Source organism: Priapulus caudatus, unplaced genomic scaffold (genome assembly GCF_000485595.1).
Source record: "Priapulus caudatus unplaced genomic scaffold, Priapulus_caudatus-5.0.1 Scaffold226, whole genome shotgun sequence".
Taxonomy (NCBI): domain Eukaryota; kingdom Metazoa; phylum Priapulida; class Priapulimorpha; order Priapulimorphida; family Priapulidae; genus Priapulus; species Priapulus caudatus.
Genome location: NW_014577287.1, coordinates 343611 through 352278, shown reverse-complemented (window position 1 = coordinate 352278; position 8668 = coordinate 343611).

Here is an 8668-nt window from a genome sequence, read left to right as displayed (position 1 = left end):
CTCTGTATCTCGCTCTCTCTTTCCTATTTTTCTATACTTTGTTCGTTCTGTTTTATATCTATCTCACGCTCTTTTCCTTCTCTTCTCACTCTTCAATCGCATCTCTTACTTCCCCCGTCTTTCTCGCTCTCGCTCTATGTCTCACACACTCACTTACTCACACACTCTTTATCTCACTATCGTCCTCTCTAGCGCTATCCTCATCTTTCGTTCTTCCCCTTTTCTATCTTTTCTTCCTCCTGTCTATCTGTCTCAAACGTTCATCCCACAATAACTTGCTCTCGTCCATATCTATATATCGCTTGCTATCTGTCTCTGACACCCTCCCTTCTTCCACCACAATATTACAGTCTTTGCAATTTATTGTAAATTCATTTTTTTTAATCCATGCTAGCGCAATTGATATTGTCTTGCTCGATTGGCTTGTACAATACTATTCTATTTTGTACAACATCGACGTGACTGGCGCAGCGGCTATGGCTGAAACACAGCGAGCGCGCGTGTTGAAAATTCATTCATTAGGTTACTCTCGGGCTATTCTCGCTCGCTAAGCTTGCTTGCTTCCTTCGACACACCGACTGTTTTCTAATAAAGTTACACGAACAGACTGACGCTAAACATTTGCCTACGGTCATATACAGCCGACGCGTTCGAAATTAAAGTTTCGTCGAACGATGATGGCCGGCCGCCATATTGGAACCGCAGCGGATTTGGTTGGATTTCGGTAGATTTCAATGTATTGCTTGTAGACGGGGTTGCGAAAGGATTTGTGTGGATTTATATCGTATTGGAATAGATTGTGTTATATGCGTATGTGGCGCGGCCAACAGAGTGCATACTCGAGTGCGCTAAGCTGTATCACAGGGGCGTGTACAGGATTTGTACCAGGGGAGGTCTAATTGTAACCCAAACTTGCGAGCACGCGAAGGGGGGTCTGGGTGGCCCTTCCCGAGGGAAAATTTTGAAATTAGATTCCCTTAAATGCTTTTTCTGCGCGAGCAGGGGGGGGGGGTCTGGGGGGCCCTGGACCTCCCCCCCTGTACACGCCCCTGTATCACGGGCGGGGTTAGAGTGGTGTCTGTCGTATTTCACTGTCGCTATAAGGTATTGTGATTCACTGGCGGTGTTAGACTGTAGTGCAATCCACTTAGAAAGGTTTGGTTATAACGTAATCGTAAGGCTCTGGGTAGTTTGCGATACACTGGTATATACTAGGGGATATATACCCTATATACCCGGGTTGAGGTACATAGTGGTATTTTACGCGAGATTATATCCTATATGCCAATTTACGTAAGGTTTTCTCTTCGCTGTCGAGGCAACACGAAGTCCATCGTGCTGTTTTACGCGAGATTATATTAGGAGTGTCGTAATATAGACTATAACATAATCTGACTATGACATATTATGGCATATAGTCTATATTAAGACACTTTATATCTTATATGCCAATTTACGCAAAGGGTTCTCTTCGTTGTCGAGGCAACACGTTACTATAGTTACGTATATACGCTGCTAGTCGGAAACTACTCGCGTCCCGATATCACGCGAGCCTGATTTATAAGGCGCAACAAGGTTTCAACAGGGGGTCTGACAGACCTTTCCATCAAATGAAAAAGCAGACGGCAAACGGTAACATACCGTCAGCTTATAGATCTGTACATAAACATGTACCTAAAACTTGCCCCATCGCGGGATTGTGATAATACTACTTACATGGGGACGTCTACAGGTCTTAGACTTTACTCTCTTACTCTCTGCGAGCTTGTGATAATAAAACTGGGGAAAGCGGAGTCTACACTGGACGGACAGTAATTGATGGATTGTCGATATGTATACGCGTCGTTTACCACGAATGTTGATAAACAGCAAGTTTAACGTTCGTAACTGCCAAACACGCGCGTGCGCGGCTATAGGCATTGCCGCCGCCGCCGTCGTCGTTGTTGTGAGAGCTCACGGTGTCTGTGGCGCTCGAGCTAGCTAATAAGACGGTGGTTAGACGGTGAGCAAGACGATACAGCAACGAGAAGGCGGCGGCGGCGGCGGCGCACGGTGTCTGTGGCGCTCGAGCTAGCTAATAAGACGGTGGTTAGACGGTGAGCAAGACGATACAGCAACGAGAAGGCGGCGGCGTCGTGGTGGTGTGTTCATGCGGCGGTTTTTTAACGGTCGTCTGCTGAAGAGATCGTGCGGCATCGTATCATCATCATCACCAGCAGCAGTAGCAGCAACCTCGATCAGTAGTGGACGGATGCTCGGCGATGCTTCTCGTTGCTTTACCATGAACATCAAACATAGTTACTCAGATACCGAGGGTTTCCTAGAGTTCAGCCGTTAAACGTTCGTGCGGAGGGAGCCACGAGTCTGTGGTTAATAATGACAAATTGTTTATGTCACTATTTTGTCATTATTAAATATTAACCCCTGTAGGAATCTAACGACGCGAAAACAATACTTCCGATAGCAGAATATGAAGTCCATGATCGTAGCTAGCAAAGGGGATGGGTGCAAGCGTGCAGCGTCCTCCTAATAATTGTAGATACCATTACATGGTCAATGACCAGTGGCGAATTTCCCGCCACTAACCTCCGCCCAGAAACCGCCCAAGGTTTTACCTCCAGACAAAATCCGTTCTCGGTTAAATGAGAGAAAACTCAAAATGAGACGAAATGAGTTAACTACAGCCCTGAAGTCACACACACACACACACACACGAGTCAATTGATGAACACGTTGTAAATTAATTGGCACTCATGCGAGGAGTTAACCGACCTCGCCGCGTATAAAGCTGAAAAGACGTTTACGTATCTCGGTAATTTTCCGACCAGTTTGGCGCGCTTCTTTATAACTATTGCTCTCACGTCTCCTGCAGCTTAACATTGTTGATACTAGTTGTTTTCGCCAGCGGGTGTTTTTTTGAAGATGCCTAAATGTTGTTTTAAGCGGCGTGAGTGAGTTTGAAAAAGCTTCGGCAAATGGCAGCTTCCGTGCGAGTCAAACAGGACGAGTTTGACTCTCTGTGTGTTGGTCCCCGTCTCTGGGCTTGACACGTGCTCTCTTTGCCTTATTATCTATTCTTCCTCACCTCTCTCTCTCTCACTCGCATTCTTTCTCGCTGCCTCTCTGCCTCTCTCTCTCTCCTTTACCCCTCCCTATCTCTCTCGCTCACTCTCTCTTCTGTATTTTTTTATACTTCCCTCGCTCTAGATCTGTTCACTATCTCATCTATCCCACGCTCCTTTCTTTCACTTTTAACTCTTCTCTCTCATCTCTTACTTCGCCCCTCTCCCTCTGTATCTCGCTCTCTCTTTCCTATTTTTCTATACTTTGTTCGTTCTGTTTTATATCTATCTCACGCTCTTTTCCTTCTCTTCTCACTCTTCAATCGCATCTCTTACTACCCCCGTCTTTCTCGCTCTCGCTCTATGTCTCACACACTCACTCACTCACACACTCTTTATCTCACTATCGTCCTCTTTAGCGCTATCCTCATCTTTCGCTCTTCCCCTTTTCTCTTTTTTCTTCCTCCAGTCTATCTGTCTCAAACGTTCATCCCACAATAACTTGTTCTCGTCCATATCTATATATCGCTTGCTATCTGTCTCTGACACCCTCCCTTCATCCCCCACAATATTACAGTCTTTGCAATTTATTGTAAATTCATTTTTTTTTAATCCATGCTAGCGCAATTGATATTGTCTTGCTCGATTGGCTTGGACAATACTATTCTATTTTGTACAACATCGACGTGGCTGGCGCAGCGGCTATGGCTGAAACACAGCGAGCGCTCGTGTTGAAAATCTATTCATTAGGTTACTCTCGGGCTATTCTCGCTCGCTAAGCTTGCTTGCTTCCTTCGACACACCGACTGTTTTCTAATAAAGTTACACGAACAGACTGACGCTAAACATTTGCCTACGGTCATATACAGCCGACGCGTTCGAAATTAAAGTTTCGTCGAACGATGATGGCCGGCCGCCATATTGGAACCGCAGCGGATTTGGTTGGATTTCGGTAGATTTCAATGTATTGCTTGTAGACGGGGTTGCGAAAGGATTTGTGTGGATTTATATCGTATTGGAATAGATTGTGTTATATGCGTATGTGGCGCGGCCAACAGAGTGCATACTCGAGTGCGCTAAGCTGTATCACAGGGGCGTGTACAGGATTTGTACCAGGGGAGGTCTAATTGTAACCCAAACTTGCGAGCACGCGAAGGGGGGTCTGGGTGGCCCTTCCCGAGGGAAAATTTTGAAATTAGATTCCCTTAAATGCTTTTTCTGCGCGAGCAGGGGGGGGGGGTCTGGGGGGCCCTGGACCTCCCCCCCTGTACACGCCCCTGTATCACGGGCGGGGTTAGAGTGGTGTCTGTCGTATTTCACTGTCGCTATAAGGTATTGTGATTCACTGGCGGTGTTAGACTGTAGTGCAATCCACTTAGAAAGGTTTGGTTATAACGTAATCGTAAGGCTCTGGGTAGTTTGCGATACACCGGTATATACTAGGGGCTATATACCCTATATACCCGGATTGAGGTACATAGTGGTATTTTACGCGAGATTATATCCTATATGCCAATTTACGTAAGGTTTTCTCTTCGCTGTCGAGGCAACACGAAGTCCATCGTGCTGTTTTACGCGAGATTATATTAGGATTGTCATATAGACCATGACATAATCTGACTATGACATAGTATGGCATATAGTCTATATTAAGACACTTTATATCCTATATGCCAATTTACGTAAGGGGTTCTCTTCGTTGTCGAGGCAACGCGTTACTATAGTTACGTATATACGCTGCTCGTCGGAAACTACTCGCGTCCCGATATCACGCGAGCCTGATTTATAAGTCCAAACAAGGTGTCAACAGGGGTCTGACAGACCTTCCATTCCAATGAAAAAAGCAGACGGCAAACGGTAACATACCGTCAGCTTATAAACTGTACATAAACATGTAACTAAAACTTGCCCATCCGGACTTGTGATAATACTACTTACACGGGGACGTCTACAGGTCTTAGACTTTACTCTCTTACTCTCTGCGAGCTTGTATAATAAAACTGGGAAAGCGGAGTCTACACTGGACGACAGTAATTGATGGATTGTCGATATGTATACGCGTTCGTTTACCACGAATGTTTGATAAACAGCAAGTTTAACGTTCGTAACTGCCAAACACGCGCCCCGTGCGCGGCTATAGGCATTGCCGCGCCCGCCGTCGTCGTCGTTGTTGTGAGAGCTCACGGTGTCTGTGGCGCTCAGCTAGCTAATAAGACCGGTTAGACGGTGAGCAAGACGATACACGCAACGAGAAGGCGGCGCCGTCGTGGTGGTGTGTTCATCGCGCGGTTTTTTAACGTCGTCTGCTGAAGCGATTCGTGCGGCATCGCTGATCGATTCAAGTTGATCGCGCGCACATGCACGCACCAAACACGAACGCACGCACACACACAGACACACACGCACACACATAATATATATATATATACATATATATATACATATATATATATCCCTTTTTGTGTGTGTGTCTCCTTTCGCCTACTCCCTCTCTCTCCTCCTTGCTCTCCCCCCTCCTCTCCTCTCTCGCTCTCTTCTCTCTCTCTCTCTCTCTCCTCCTCTCTCTCTCTCTCTTTATCTCTCGCTTTCGCTCTCTCCCTCCTCTCTCTTTATCTCTTCTCTATATATCCAGATATAGGAAACTTCGAATTGTCTTTCAATGAGCCATGACATCATAAATCCACGCAGCACGCGCCAGAGATCGCTACTCGGTGCGATCTGACTGTAGTTTTTTTTCACCAATCGCGCCGTGGTAAGTGTCGCTGATCCGCCGTCGGTGCGTGCTGTGAAGCCATACGGCATTGCCTGTTGTTCCTGGCCGGTTCCAAAACCGACCTGTCGCCACTTGACACGAAGGCGTGTGCGCGCGTTGCCCCGGCTCTGCTTCTTGTCTCTTATACGTAGAGATAAGATGTGGCATGGAGAGTATCGGCTGCGAGCGTTTACACACTGCGCCGCGCACGCACGCATGCCACGCACGCATACCACATCAACACAACGCGCGCACACCACATCACGCCTATATATGCGCGCGCCACACACACACGAAACGCATACGCTCACCACACCGCGCGCGCGCACACACACACACGCACACGCACGCACACACACGACACACACACACACACACACACACACACACACCCCACCCACCCCACACACACGTTTGAATCGATGCCGCCATCGTACGTTCGCGCCCCGCGGGCGAAAACTTCTCTCAATCTGAAAGATCTTAAACGCTGTCGATACGCCGCCAGGTACGCCTCAGAGCAGCATCCAGGCTGCGCTGCATCCAGGCTGCAGCTACTTACTGTTCCGCGAGCGCACACCAACCGACCGTACGCGTCGCGGGACAGCGGGAAGAAAGCCGCCGTGCTCTGCAGGCGCGATGAACGTGGCTGGCTAATTAACGTTATAATGCATGGAGACGCATCGTTCGTGCGGGTACGGGAACGGTGGAATGAGAGCGAGCAAGAAAGAGAGACAGAACTGAGCGAGCGAGAGAAAAGCGAGAGAGAGATAGAGCGACAGATGGAGAGAGCGCTCCGCACGGGACACACACACACGCACACACACACACACACACACAACACACACACACACACACACAACACACACACACACACACAAACACACACGCGCGCACACACAACACACACACACACACACACACACACAAACACACACACGCGCGCGCGCGCACACACACACACACACCACAACACACACACACACACACACACAACACACCTACGCACGCACGCCGCAGCGCACGCACGGCACGCACGCACGCACGCACACACACAGAGGGGAGAGGCGAGAGGGATAGAGAGAGAGAGAGAGAGAGAGAGACGAGAGAGAGAGAGGAGAGAGAGAGAGAGAGGAGAGAACGAGGCAAAGCCAGCGACAGGTAATGAAATCAAGGGAAATAGAGAAAGAGAGCGACTGAGAGATGAGAAGGGAAATATATAATGGATGGAGAAAGAGAAGGGAGGAATAGACGCAGACAAGATATCAAACCGCGAACCCTTCACGGCGCTGGAATTAGATAAAGGGGAAATGAGCGATAAGGAGAGAGAGAGAGAGAGAGATAGATAGAACGCGGCAGAGTGAGCGAGAGAGAGGGGGGAGAGAATGGGAGCCTAGAGAGAACTGAAGATGGTAATCTATATAGGATCATCTAGCCGTGGTGACTGATGGCGCGTGTGGTCTACCTGGGAAAGGAAACACGCAGAAAAAATAACGGTTTGGAATCCAAAGTGTTTTACACGCCTTTTTCTCTCTGCTCACTCAACCACTTTCTCTAGATCTCTACCTCCTCCCTTCCGCTCACTCTCCCTTTCTCTCGTTTTATTATCCTGGTGGGTAAGTATGTAAGCAAGTAAGTAAATGAGTGAGTGAGTGAGTGAGTGAGTGAGTGAGTGAGTGAGTGAGTGAGTGAGTGAGTGAGTGAGTGAGTGAGTGAGTGAGTGATGTGAGTGAGTGAGGTGACCGTATGAGTGATGTATATCAGGAGTGAGTGAGTTGAGTGAGTGATGAGTGAGTGAGGAGTGAGTGAGTGAGTGAGTGAGTGAGTGAAGTGAGTGAGTGAGTGTGAGTGAGTGAGTGAGTGAGTGAGTGAGTGAGTAAGTATGTAAGTAAAGTAAAGTAAGTAAGTAAGTAAAGTAATGTAAGTAAGTAAGTAAGTAAGTAAGTAAGTAAGTAAGTAAGTAAGTAAGCACGCAATCAAGTAAGCAAACAAGTAAATAAATAAACAAGTAGGTTGAAGAGTGTAATTCGTACAAGGATATGATCTCGAATCAGATATATGTTTGTGCGTAAGTTAAACATTGACATAATTAAATGAATTCAGGATAATCAAAACCCTCATCGTGGTCATTGTCAGCGTTAGCATCGAATGTAGTCACCAGCATCATTATCAGCATCATCATCGTCGTCGTCAGCGTCTGCAGCAGCGTCATCATCCCCCTTATCATCATCAGCGTCAGCATCATTATCATCATCATCGTCATCGGATGCTGCGATTGGCTGTACACGTCGAAACTTTATTCGCTCACTAGCTCTTCACACAGTAGTAGCGGCGGCGGCAGCAGCAGCAGCAGCAGCAGCATCCCACCCCGTGCATATGCTTGCTGAAGCCAGGCATAAACTCGTCGTGTGCAGTCGCAGCAGCAGTTAGTCGGCGGATAGAAGAGATCCCAGCAACAGGTAGGTGATAGATCAGGCGGGCGTGCGCTATGGCGGCGAACCCACGGACATGGCATCCACGATCAGTGTACAGTGATCAGAGCAAGTGTGACAGCGTCATCGGTGGATGCGGGATTACAAAGATGCCTCCGCTGTTTTATTTCGCCACCGTGTTTATCTGCCTGTATATTTCACTCTTGTGCGTAATTTCTTTCCCTAGCGTATTATTCAGTTCTCTCTCTCTCTCGCTCTCCATCTATCTATCTATCCTTTTATCTTTCATTCTTTTTCTGTCTCTATCTCTTTCATTGTCTCTCATTCCTCCTCTCTCTTGCCCCCTCCTTTAATCATTTTTATCCCACTTACATCCTGTTCACTGTCTATCGCTCTCTTCCTCTCTTCTCTCTCTCTCTCTCTCT